Consider the following 14,240-nt stretch of genomic DNA (forward strand, 5'->3'; position numbering starts at 1 on the left):
TAACAGTAATATATAAATGTAATTGTTTTCACTTTACTGCACAGTACCGTCCTCTCGAGCATAAATGTCCTTAGTTCGAATTTTGTGAATCATGCGAGGCAGTTTTTACGGGCTTTTTTCACAACATGCCTGTGTTATTCGGTCTCAGGCAGGAGTTTATTGATGATTATATCAACTGTGCTACATGCGAGGATGTGTTTTGATGCGTTTGGCCCATTTCAGTCCCTGCATATACTATATGTCATTCACACCGTTCTTATTGCAACTATTGCGTTTTCATAAAAGCTCTAGTGGAAGTATGGTAGCTGGGCCGGTTTTATCGAGTACAATGCACGTCGGTCCTAGTCTGAATGCCCAAAATCCCAGCAAAGAGACCTCCTTGTTGCTCTTTCCTCAACATTAAGGCAGAAGGTTATCAAATTGTAGCAGGATACGTAATGATTTTGTAATAACTGAGAGCAAAGTGGAAGAGAAATTGTTGAAGTTAAACGTAAGAAAAGCACCTGGGGTGGATGGGATCTATCCAGTTATATTAAAGGAGGCGGCAAAGCAACTAAGCAAACCGTTAGCCATAATTATAAGAGCATCCTTGGACACAGGGGAGGTTCCCACTGACTGGAGATGTGCAAATGTATCCCCAATTCACAAAGGGGGATCGAAGGGTGACACGGGTAATTACAGACCAGTTAGTTTAACTTCTGTTCCGGGTAAAATAATGGAGTCGCTGGTTAAAGATGCATTGCAGGATCATCTAGACAAGACTGCAGCAATAATTCAGACACAGCATGAGTTTGTTAAGGGAAAGTCTTGTCTGACAAATTTGATAGGATATTATGATGTGGTTACAAAGGAACTGGATGCAAAAAATAATTTTGATATCATATATTTGGATTTCAGGAAAGCTTTTGACACTGTTGCGCATGGAAGACTATTGTACAAATTGGAGCAGAATGGTATTAAGGGTAAGTTGCTACAATGGATAAAAGGATGGTTAAGTGGGAGAAGACAGAGGGTAGTAATCAATGGGTGCTGCTCTTCTTGGACTAATGTTATTAGTGGAGTCTCACAGGGTTCGGTGTTGGGACCACTGTTATTTTGTATATTTATTAATGATATTGATGAAGGAATATCAGGCTTAGTTTCGAAGTTTGCAGATGATACAAAAGTTGGCAGGGTTGTTAATGACAGTAATGGCAGTGTACTACTACAACAGGATCTGGATAATTTGGGCAGATGGGCTAAGAAGTGGCAACTGAAGTTTAACCTTGACAAATGCAAAGTACTGCATATGGGTAGAAGTAACCCCAGAGAAACGTACCAACTGTGTGGTACTACACTTAAGATGGTAGAAAATGAAAAAGACCTGGGGGTAATTGTCCAGGCAGATATGAAGTTTTCTGGGCAATGCAGACAGGCTGCCAGGGCAGGTCATGGGGTTTTGTCAATGATATATAGGAATTTTGCTAGCAAGGAAAAGGAGTACTGCGTACAGGTCTGGAGGCCTCATTTTAGGAAGGATGTAGATTTACTTGAGCGTGTACAGAGAAGGGCAACAAGATTAGTGAGGGGAATGAAGGGACCCTCTTATCAAGAGAGGCTTAAGTTCTGCAAATTGCAGTGGCTGGAGACTAGGCACCTGCGCAGTGATCTGATTGAGGTGTATAAGGCCTTGAATGGGTTGAGCACGCTGAATTCTGATGGGATCCTTCCACTTGTTCAGATTACGAACCTAAGGGGCCATAAATTCAAATTAAGAAAAGACAGATGTAGATTGGATGTGCGGAAATTTGCCTTTAGCCAGCGGGTGGTTAATTGCTGGAACAAACTTCCATCTGTCGTTGTGGAAGTTGATAGGTTGAATAAATTTAAGGAGGAACTGGACAGGCATTTGGAGTGAATGGTGTGATTTTTTTTTTTTTTGGCTGATGCTGCATAAGCTCATACATTTGCTTTCTTGCATCACATGCCACTACTACTACTACTATTAATTCTCGCACCTTGATCTTCCTCCCCAAAATCCCAAGTACTGCCTACGTAGTTAGCGATTTAATATAAATTTCCAGTTATGTTAAAATTAAAACTTATTTTTACATTTAATTGAACTTAGGCAGTGGTTCCCAATCTTTTATCACCCAAGTCAGTCTGCGCTTGTAGCACAGTGGTACTGTCACCGGCCTCCCCACACCCGGTGGAAAATGCCTTGGTTCGAATCCCGTCGATGACGCGAGGAACTTTAGTGGGCTTTTTTCACTCCGTGGCAGAGTCAGTCGGTCTCAGGCGTAGATAGTAAGGTTTTTATCCCCAAGAAACTGGGGTTTTTCGTCGAACAAAACAGGCAAATCGACCAGAAAACACACGCAATATATAGACACAAAACACATGGATTGATGTTATCAATTACGGGTGACCCTAATAAATAATTTGGCTTTTTTTTTGTCACCCAAGTCACACTTGATGTTAAAAATCACATCTAAATAGTGATTGTCGTAGAACTCATTGGAATTTTTCGTAATCTCGCAGTACACTTGAAAAGGATCGCGGCATACTGATGTGTAGAGGAACACCTGTTGGGACCTACTGATCTTCAGAAATTTGTTTTTATACAGCTAATTTAATTAAATAATTCCTGAGAGTTGCGCAAGCAAGGATTTTGCTTTGGGAGGGCTGAGGATCAGAGACATCTGATCCTCTGATTTGATAGATAGAAAATTACTTAGTTATTTGTTTTTCGTTTTCTGGGAGGTTGAAGGCATGGCAAAGTACTGCATATGGGTAGCAGTAACCCCAGATTGATGTACCAACTGTGTGATACAACACTCAGTGTAGCGGAGAATGAAAAAGACCTGGGGGTAATTGTGCAGTCAGATATGGAGTTTTCTGGGCATTGCAGACAGGCTGCCAGAGCAGCTCACGGTTTCTTAGCATAACATTAGTAGAGGCATACGATGCAAGAAAGCAAGCTTATGCAGCATGAGCCAAAAAAAAAAAAAAAAAAAAAAAAAAAAACCGCGCCGATTTCTCCCCTCTGTTCGTTCCAAATACCTGTTCAGCTCAGCCTTAAATTTATTTAGGCTATCAACTTCAACAACAAAGATATACAGGTCTTGTCAATGATATACAGGAATTTTGCTAGTAGTGATATGAAGGTGATTATTCCTTTGTTTAAGGCAAGTCAGGCCACCATGAATACTGCATACAGGCACTATACGGTGGGACCAACTGATGATGTTACCAACTGCAAATTTTAAACGGAATTAGACGCATTCAAGGAATTAATCTTGAAAGAAAACCCTTACCACCACTCAGGTGTACCACTGATTCTTGAAAAATAAAATGAATAATAGTTTTACTTTGTGACTTTCCTTTACGTGCTTAAAATTCTGCAATTTTTTTTTTCACCGGTAGGTGGAAGTGGAGGTGTTTAATGGTAGTTGTACGTGTGTTGGCCGTGGAGATTTAATTAAGAAATGGTCGCGGTTTTGGTGTGATATAACTTGTTTAGCTGTGTGCCTTTATTTAAGTGAAATAGTTGTGTGTGTGTATATATATGTAGCGAAATGTTCTTATGTGGAGAATCGTTATTGATACATATCTCAAACGTTTACGCAAATTATTGGTTTGAAATTCTAAGTTGTTCAAGTTTGTCAGATGGATAGTTTCCATTATGGTGATATAAAAGTATATGCGAAAGTATCTTGTAGTGCTACGAAATTTTGCAAGGTAGGGATTTATTGTGATTCCTTTTATGGTAATATGCGTAATTTGTGAACCTAAGTGAAATGAAAGTAATGAACACTTGAGCAGTTTTTGTGTTTCGTTTTTCGATGTAAATCGTGGATTGCTATTATTATTTTGTGAACGTTTCTCGAGCGTAGCATATCTGTATAAGTCTGTAGAAATATTCCCACTGGTCGAGATGCATATTATGCGGTCTGAAAATTCTGGAATAAATACTCCCTCTGCTTGGGATCAGCTAACCAAAGAGGATTTCAGAATAGAAATTCGTATAGTCGACTGAAATTGAACTAATTCCTCTCGAAACGAATAAGTGACGAACCACTATACGGTTACTGAAAACCGTGTGGATTGATATTATAAAAACACTTTTCTCGTGATGTGGGATCTGTATGAATCCCCTCTCAGGTTTTATAATTACGATTTAAAAACAATACTTGCCAAACAACAGGACACTAAGGAACTTTAATGCTGACTGACTATCACACATAACTAGTTGAAAACATCTTTTTAAGAAATACTAGTATACTCCAACAGGGAGATCAAAGTTCTTCGTGACTGACAACCATCAATATGCCAATTTTAACCATGTTTTAGTAATAAATAAGCTCATTTTACTTTAAGGTTTATGACTGTGGCACTGATTGTTCCCAGATTTGGACTGTGCACTAACTGAGATGGAATATTCCATGCAGATCCAACAAATTGAAACTAGCCATTACATCTTCAATAAATATACTTTATGCCTTTGACAGTCACTTTCCTCTTAATATGAGTAAACATTTCAGTCAAATCAATAATTCCCAAATTGTGTGCCACGACCATTTCAATCATGGTGCAAAATTAGGAGAAACTCCCTTGAATTCACACTTTAGGTGTGAATTCAAGGGAGTTTACATGTGTGAATTACATGTGTGTGTGTGAGACATGTAACATCTTTCAACCCCATCTCAGAAAAGTTTTGGAACTTGGTTTAAGTCTTGATTCTATAGCACTTTTTGAGAATAAAGAACTATTGCTTCTAGTTGCCAGGCTGATCTCTCTTAACAAGTGCAGAGTTAGATTTAATGGTGCCTCTTTTTTAAATTTCCATCCTGAGTAATCCACCCTCCCATCGCTACTGTTTTTAGCTCCAAGATAGTAGCGTGGTAAATATGGCAGTGCAGTAATATACTTGTTTGAACTGACCATCATATGAGCCTACATGAATCATTAAATATGATAAATGTTGTAAACTCCTCTAACCTATATGGTGTGCCCAAGTATAGACAGATTTTTTTTTAAAATTTAATACAAATTTCTGATGACTAGCTTATCAAGTATTATATAATCATGTATGGCACTTATATTTTTAATTTTAATATTTAAACTTTAGTTATTAGCATTAGATATTTTAGTTATTAGTAGTGTAAGAAAGAAAGCTTATGCAGTGTCAGCAAAACAAAAAGCAAAGTAAATAATAATAATAAATAAGATAAGATAAACCACCAACACTTCCCATATCACATGTTCATGCCTACACCTACAATACCAGTTGGAATTACCTGCTGGCTGAGGCGCCTCTGTAGCCAGGTGGGAAGGAGCAGTAGTGCATATCACATGCTTCTTGATTAGACCGGGGTTCGAGCCCGTCACCACCAAATACGGAAGATGCGGAAAGGTTAGGGAATGACCACCGCATATCCCGGAGCAATATGGCCTTAGTTGCTAATGCTCCTAAAAACAACAACAACAACAACAACCTGATGGCTGAAGGCAAATTTCCTGCAATCATGTTTTCTCAATTTGAATTTATACCCCTATGAGCAAAGAGGAAGGATTTCATTAGCATTGAGTGTACTTAATCCATTGAAAGCCTTAAACACCTCAGTTAGATCTCCTTAAAGCTGCCTATTCTCCAGATGCTGAAATTTACAGAACTGAAACCTCCTTCCTGATAAGAGCATCTCTCTCTCCTTTTTTTTTTTGTTCATCCCTCACTAATTTCGTTGCTTTTTTCTGTGTCTGTTGCAACAAATCTGCACTTTTCTTAAAATGTGGCTTCCAGATCTGTATGCAGTACGTATTCAAGATGTGGCCCAACCATTGCCTTATGCAATCAATAATCACTTTATCCCTGCTGGCAAAATTCCTGTATATTGATAAACTCTGAGTCTACCTGGCAGTTTTTTTTTTTTTTTTTTTTCTTTTTCGTATGTACTGCTTAAAGTTTTCTTATCTCACTCGTTAGAAGCCTGTATTGCTATCTCAGTGTTTGTTTCATTTGTCTCTCTATGTCATCATAATGGGGGATTTTAATTTCCCAGATATTGACTGGAATTTGTAAGTTGGTCACTCACACCCTAGCAAAGCTATTGTGGATTTATTGGATGATTGTTTTCTACAGTAGCATGTTTGGGAGGCAACTAGAGGGAGTAATAATCTTGATATGATTATCCGTATTGATTCTTCATGCATTAAGAATCTGCAAATAAAGGAACTACTAGGTGGCAGTGCTCACATTGTGCTGAAGTGGGATTTACTCAAAGAAGTAACTACCATCAGGGGGAAAGGTTTTTGCTGTAGTAAAGGTGACTACTGTGGTCTGAGACATTTAAATCCTATACAGTGGGACCAACTGATGATGTTAGCAACAGCAAATTGAAAATGAGAAGCATTCAAAGAATTAATCTTGGAAGCTACTAGGCTTTTCATACCAACTAAGAAATATTATTCAAGGTTTAGGCAAAAATTGATGTCAGATGAACTAATGAGATGTGTGGCAGAGAAGAAAAATGCATGGGATACATATAAATTAACAGGTGACATGGAAGCCTATGATAGAAATAAGCTGGTCTGTAACCAAGTCACAAAGGAGGTTAAGCAGGCAAAGGATACCAGAGTTCTTTACTTATGTAAACTCTAGAAGGAAGGGGATAGTAGTTAGTAGTGGCATGTGATGCAAGAAAGCAAGTGTATGAGCTTATGCAACATCATCAGCCAAAAAAAAAATCACACCATTCTCTCCAAATGCCTGTCCAGTTCCTACTTAAATTTATTCAACCTATCAACTTCCACAACGACAGATGGAAGTTTGTTCCAGCAATTAACCAGCCGCTGGCTAAAGGCAAATTTCCGCACATCTATTCTACATCTGTCTTTTCTTAATTTGAGTTTATGCCCCCTTAGGTTCGTAATCTGAACAAGTGGAAGGATCCCATCAGAATTCAGCGTGCTCAACCCATTCAAGGCCTTATACACCTCAATCAGATCACCGCACAGGTGCCTAGTCTCCAGCCACTGCAGTTTGCAGAACTTAAGCCTCTTTTTGTAAGAGGATCCCTCCATTCCCCTCACCAATCTTGTTGCCCTTCTCTGTACACGCTCAAATAAATCTACATCCTTCCTAAAATGAGGCCTCCAGACCTGTATGCAGTACTAAAGGCGTGGCCTGACCATTGCCTTATACAGAGGGACAATCACCTCCTTCTCCCTGCTAGCAAAATTCTTATATATCATTGACAAAACCCTATGACCTGCCGTGGCAGCCTGTCTGCATTGCTCAGAAAACTTCATATCTGACTGCACAATTACTCCTAGGTCTTTTTCATTTTCTACCATCTTAAGTGTAGTACCACACAGTTTGTACGTTTCTCTGGGGTTACTTCTACCCATATGCAGTACTTTGCATTTTTCAAGGTTAAACTTCAGTTGCCACTTCTTAGCCCATCTGCCCAAATTATCCAGATCCTGTTGCAGTAGCACACTGCCATTACTGTCATTAACAACTCTGCCAACCTTTGTATCATCTGCAAACTTCGACATTAAGCCTGATATACCTTTATCAATATCATTGATAAATATACAAACAACAGAGGACCTAACACCGAACCCTGTGGGACTACACTAATTACATTAGTCCACAAAGAGCAGCACCCATTGATTACCACCCTCTGTCTTCTCCCACTTAACCATCCTGTTATCCATTGTAGCAACTTACCCTTAATACCATTCTGCTCCAATTTGTACAATAGTCTTCCATGCGCAACAGTGTCAAAAGCTTTCCTGAAATCCAAATATATGATATCAAAATTATTTTTTGCATCCAGTTTCTTTGTAACCACATCATAATATCCTATCAAATTTGTCAGACAAGACTTACCATTAACAAACCCATGATGTTTCTGAATTATTGCTGCAGTCTTGTCTAAATGATCCTGCAATGCATCTTTAACCAGCGACTCCATTATTTTACCCGGAACAGAAGTTAAACTACCTGGTCTGTAATTACTCATGTTACTCTTCGATCCCCCTTTGTGAATTGAGTTACGTTTGCACGTCTCCAGTCTGTGGGGACCTCCCCAGAGTCCAAGGGTGCTCTCATAATTATGGCTAAGGGTTTGCTTAGTTGCTTTGCCGTCTCCTTTAATATAACTGGATAGATCCCATCCACCCCAGTTGCTTTTCTTATGTTTAACTTCAACAATTTCTCCTCAACTTTGCTCTCAGTTATTACAAAATCATTAAGTATCCTGCTACAATTTGATAACCTTCTGCCATTTTCAAACCTTAGTAATTCCTCATGTGTGAATGGAGATGCAAAATACTCATTCAGTTTGTTTGCTATCTGAGCAGGATCATCAACAGTCGAACCATCGATGTCAAGTAGACCAGTCAGATTCATTCCTTTCTTAGGGGCGCCTCCGTAGCCAGGTGGGAAGGAGCAGCAGTGCATAGCACACGCTTCTTGATTAGACCGGGGTTCGAGCTCGTCACCACCAAATATGGAGGATGCGGAAAGGTCAGGGAATGACCACCGCATATCCCGGAGCAATATTGCCTTAGTTGCTAATGCTCCTAAAAACCAAATAACAAACAAACAAACAAACATTCCTTTCCTTTTAGAGTTGATATAAGTAAAGAAATCCTTGCTGTTTTTCTTAGCATCTTTTGCCAAGGATTTCTCATAATCTGCCTTCGCCTGCCTAACCTCTTTTGTGACCTGATTACAGACTAGCTTATATCTGCCATAGGCTTCTGAGTCGCTTGATAATTTATATGCATCCTATGCATTTTTCTTCTCTGTTACAAGTCTCATTAGTTCATTAGATAACCATTTTGGCTGAAACCTTGAACAATATTTCTTAATAGGTATGAAACTTTTAGTAGCTTCCACAATTAATTCCTTGAATGCTTCCCACTTAGAATTTACTTGGTAACATCGTCAGTTGATCCCACTGTACAGAATTTAAAAACTGTCGGAGACCACTGTACTCCCCCCTTACGGAAGCAAAAACCCTTTCCTTTACCCCTGATGGTAATTAACTCTTTAAGTAAATCCCACATCAGTGCACTGTGATCACTGCCACCTAGTGGTTCCTTTATCTGCAAATTCTTAATACACGAATGATCACTGCTGATAACCAGATCAAGAGTATTACTCTGTCTGGTTGCCTCTCGAACATGCTGCTGCAGAAAACAATCATCCAATAAATCCACCAAAGTCTGACTAGTGTGTGAGTGACCAACCCACAAATTCCAGTCAATATCTGGGAAGTTAAAATCCCCCATTATAAGAAATTCTGATTTACTAGCCCACTCTATTTCTCTGTACAATTGTTCATTGTACTCATTCGAGTCATTAGGCCTATAACACACTCCTACTCTCAATTTTGATCTTCCAATGCTTATGTCACACCAAACTGACTCAACAGTGCACTGTTCATCTATATCAACTGGATGCACTTCTTTTGATTTTATGTTTTTCTTAATTAACAGCATAACACCTCCTCCCATTCTATCCTGTCTATCCTTTCTGTACACATTATACTCCACAAATTCCAGTTCAGCATTCCTTATATCTGTGTGACACCACGTCTCTGCTATCCCAACAATATCTGCCTTTGATGTCTTGACCATCACTTCAAATTCATCAAATTTATTTACCAAATTCCTAGCATTGGTATACATGCAAGCATACATGCTCCTATTCCTAGTTACCCTAACACATCTCATATACCCACCTATTTCAGGATGACTGCCATCCGTACCTGAAACCCCAACACCCCCTCCCTCCAGGTCGCTACTTATTCTAATAGAAGTTGTGCAAGAATCACCTTCACCTCTGCCTACGGCTACTGTTAATCTATTAGTCCTTGTATCCCCCTCAAGCTAGCAGTTTTCCGATCCACCTAACACTGCCTCGATAACATCAGCAAATATTCTTGCACCCTTTCTAATTAAGTGTATCCCATCCCTGTAGAAGCAGTCCCTTCTGTTAACATTTACAGTGCAGTCTGAAAAAAATTCTATCCCTTGAGCCCTGCACAATCTTTCCAGGGCCGAATTGATCGGCAAGGCTCTCATCATATACTCCCTTCTGTCGTTTCTGGGCAGAATTGCAGACACTTTCAAATTCAACCCTAATTCTCGGCTTTTGTTCAACAGTGACCTGTACTTGTTAAGTCATTCTGCCGGTCTCCTACTCTTAATATCATTAGTGCCAACGTGTGCAACTGTATCACCTTTTGTGCCCTTAAAAGATGATATCCACTCTACAACATCATCAACCTTTGCCCCTGGCAGACATACCCTGGTCCTGTTCCAGCTATCCTTTTTACAAAGCATTTTTCCTGTTTCCCTGACAATAGAGTCACCAACAACTACTAGTTCCTGTGGGACCAGCACATTCTGCCTTGGGGGTTGCTGCTGTGTTGCGTGATGACCAAGTGCAAGCTCTGGTGTTGATGTGGGCAGCTGAGAGCCTGATCTGCCCCTCAATTTATATCTTTCGAGGGCATTCACCCTGTCCCTCAAACTCTCATACAGGCCCATAACAACACTGATTTGTAGCCTGATTTCCTTACACTCCTTACATCGCGCACACACAAAGACATCCCCCATGGCAATATTATGTTCCGTTCCAGAGAGTTAGGCAAACATTTCGCAAGTTGCACATTTTTTTAGGATGTGATGTGCTGGAGAATTGCCACTCCCCCCCCCCCCGTTCTCCCCTGAGTCGCAGCACTCCTGCCACTTTGTGCCCGTTGCTTTGCTGCTCTTGTTTGGGGCATGATACGTTAAATTAATAAGATCGATAAATTATATTAATTAAATGTCAATACTATGCTATCTAATAGAAACAGTGAAGCGTTAGAGTATATAATTATACATTAGAGCTACCTAGCTACCTCAATTAAAAATTTGAATTCCCTACCACTATATACAAAAACAATGGCTGCAAGAGTCGAACGAAATAACGGTTTTACCTATATTAAGTATTAATCCACAAAAACTCTTTATCTAAATCAAAATAAAAATAACCAGCGTAACTATAACTATAAGACTACGTTTTAAGTACAATATAAAATAACAATTATGTCAATAAAAAAGCAAACACTTAGCAGGATCATCAACAGGTGTTCAACTGTTGATGATCCTGCTCAGGTATGTAGCAAACTAAATGAGCATTTTGCATCTACACATACACATATGGGCATTTATTCAGGGAGAGCAATGCCAGAGATAAATTAAACTCTGGAAGTGAGCTAGATGATTTTGTAATAACTGAGAGCAAAGTGGAGAAAAAATTGTTGAAGATAAACATAAGAAAGGCACCTGGGAGGATGGAATCTATCCAGTTATAATAAAGGAGGCAGCAAAGGTAGTAAGCAAACCCTTAGCCATAATTATGAGAGCTTCCTTGGACTCGGCGCCTCCGTAGCCAGGTGGGAAGGAGCAGCAGTGCGTAGCACACGCTTCTTGATTAGACTGGGGTTCGAGCCCGTCACCACCAAATACGGAGGATGCGGAAAGGTCAGGGAATGAACACCGCATATTCCCGGAGCAATATGGCCTTAGTTGCTAATGCTCCTAAAAACCAAATAACAAACAACAAACAAATTCCTTGGACTCAGGAGAGGTACCCATCGACTGGAGTTGTGAAAATATGACTGCAATTTACAAAGGAGGATCAAAGGGCGACACAAGTAATTACAGACCTGTTAGTTTAACTTCTGTTCCCTGGAAATTAATGGAGGCACTGGTTAATGAAGCATTGCAAGGTCATCTAGCAAGACTTCAGTTATAGCTTGTACACAGCATGTACAAGGGGAAGTTAAGGGGAAGTCTTGTCTGACGAATTTGACTAGATACTATGATGTAGTCAGAAAGGAACTGGATGCAAAGAATAATTTTGACATCATATACAGTGAAACTTCCCTTTAACGGACAGCCATGAGGAACGAAAATGTGTCCGTTAGAGAGAAGTGTCCGCTAACAAGAAGTCTGAGTGAGGGAAAAAAAAAAAAAAAAAAAAAAGAAAAAGAAAAATCGTTAAACGTTTAATGTAAAATTAAATTAAAATATATACAGATTTTGAACCTTTTTGTAAATAATATACAATTACATACACAAGAGATAAAGAAAAATCGTTAAACGTTTAATGTAAAATTAAATTAAATTATATACAGATTTTGCACAATATTTTTGTAAATAATATACATACAATTGTGCTATGCATATTATGACTTTATCTTAAGAAAAATGCATACAGTAATCACGTATTTTCTTCTGCACCTTCTTCCGGCTGATAATTTTGTTTTCAACATTTGTTTGGAGTGAAGAAACCATCGTAAGTCCTTCAGTATCTTCTTCAGCGGCGAAAAACATTTTTAAACGATTGATTTGTATGAGCGCTTCTATTTTCATCGGTGGTTCGTCGTTAATGTTTTTTGACAGAATGATCTCCTTCCATTTCTTCATCCTCATGAGGAACTTCTTGAAAAATATCGATGATAATATCGTTGATATCTATAGCACCATCTTCTGTAGTGAGGTTCGAGTCTATATCTTTGTAGCCAGGGTCACTTGTAGCTGAAGTATTGTACATTATCAATAGATGTTGAAGTTCTTGTTCTTCTTGGTGTTCCACATTGCTGTTCACAACTTCAATTTTTGCATTTGAGAAGCCAGACTTTACAAAACAGTTCACGACAGTTTGTTTTCTAATTGCGTTTACTGAAGAGGAAATCCATTGAATCGCATCTAGGATGCTGATTTTCTTTGCAAGGTCACTCGCACATTTTACATCGTTCATGTTTGCAATGAGATGTCTTAAAACACGTTTTCTGTAGTGAAGTTTAAAATTTTTTATTATCCCTTGATCCAAGGGCTGACACTCTGCAGATGTGTTTGGTGGCAGAAAAACGATTTGAATGTTGGACAATTCAATGTGCGGGTGAGATGCAGCATTATCCATGAAAAAGAATAATTTTTCTGTTTTGACGGATCATGTTTTGGTTAAAGTGACTTATCCATTGGCGCCTCCGTAGCCAGGTGGGAAGGAGCAGCAGTGCGTAGCACACGCTTCTTGATTAGACCGGGGTTCAGGCCCGTCACCACCAAATACAGAGGATGCGGAAAGGTCAGGGAATGACCACCGCATATCCCCGTAGCAATATGGCCTTAGTTGCTAATGCTCCTAAAAACCAAATAACAAACAAACAAACTTATCCATTCGCTCATGATATCTCGTGTCATCCACGCTTTTTTATTAGACTTCCAGTCAACATTCAAAAGATTCAACTTTATGCCCTTGAAACAACGAGGATTTTGTGGTTTTCTTATAACAAGTTGTTGTTCGAAGTCTCCCAGCATATTTGTACACAATAGTACAGTCAAGCGTTCCTTAGAAATTTTTTCGCCCTGGCACTTTTCGTTTTTTAGACTCATTGTTTTTTCAGGAAGAGCTTTAAAAACCAACTCTGTTTCGTCACAGTTGTAAATATCCTTAACTTCAAAATCACGACATAAATCTTCCAATTTGACGGTCCACTCTGTTACAACCCCAGTATCAACAGATCCACCTTCACCACTTACCGTTTTCCAAGAAATCAAGAAATTTTATGCCGAGTTTTGAACTTGTCTAGCCATCCCACGGAAGCTTTGAACTCATTTACTCCCATAGATTTCACAACCTCCAAAGCCTTTTCCCTAATAATAGGCCCATTAATGGGAATTTTTTTAGCACGTTCGCGACAAAACAACTCATACGTAACATTGTCAATTTGAAGTCCAACAGTTTTCGAGAATGATTTTTGAACCTGATCAAAATTTGCCAAAATTGTTTGAGCAGTTCATTTTTTTCCCTTTAGGATGTCGCTTACCTGCGTCTTCCCAATTTTGAATTTTGCATCGAGATTGCGAACACTATTTTTTTGCCGATCATATGCATTAATGAGTTCGACTTTATCTTTTAAAGTTAAATGTTTACGAGAAGACATTGTGCACTTCACACGACACTGAACAAAACTGAAAACTGAAACTGAAAAGACGAAAGGCCGACAAAAATACCCCCCCCCCCGCACACACTGAATTCATCAGAAGTTTTATACGTGCCTTAAAATTCTTGAAAAAGGGTTTAGAACCGCGATAAAATTCAGAGAATCGGAAATAGAAAAGAAGCACACGATTGAGGTAATACATGGAAGAAAAATTCCCAGAAAAAGGACCGTGAGCTCTCCCGC

At 39.1% G+C, this 14,240-nt stretch overlaps 1 protein-coding gene across 1 annotated transcript in view; it reads left to right on the plus strand.

The window, feature by feature from the left end:
• The first annotated feature begins 3,443 nt into the window (after window positions 1-3,443).
• LOC150085552 (homeobox-containing protein 1-like) overlaps window positions 3,444-14,240 on the plus strand; it is a 425,950-nt gene continuing 415,153 nt past the window's right edge. The window contains exon 1 of the mRNA XM_090374597.1: window positions 3,444-3,720. The gene's annotated coding sequence lies outside the window, so the exon portion shown is untranslated. The remainder of the gene's footprint in view (window positions 3,721-14,240) is intronic.

This window comes from Mastigoproctus giganteus, chromosome 5, assembly GCF_048544385.1.
Source record: "Mastigoproctus giganteus isolate SK-2022 chromosome 5, ASM4854438v1, whole genome shotgun sequence".
NCBI classification, from domain to species: Eukaryota; Metazoa; Arthropoda; class Arachnida; order Uropygi; family Thelyphonidae; genus Mastigoproctus; species Mastigoproctus giganteus.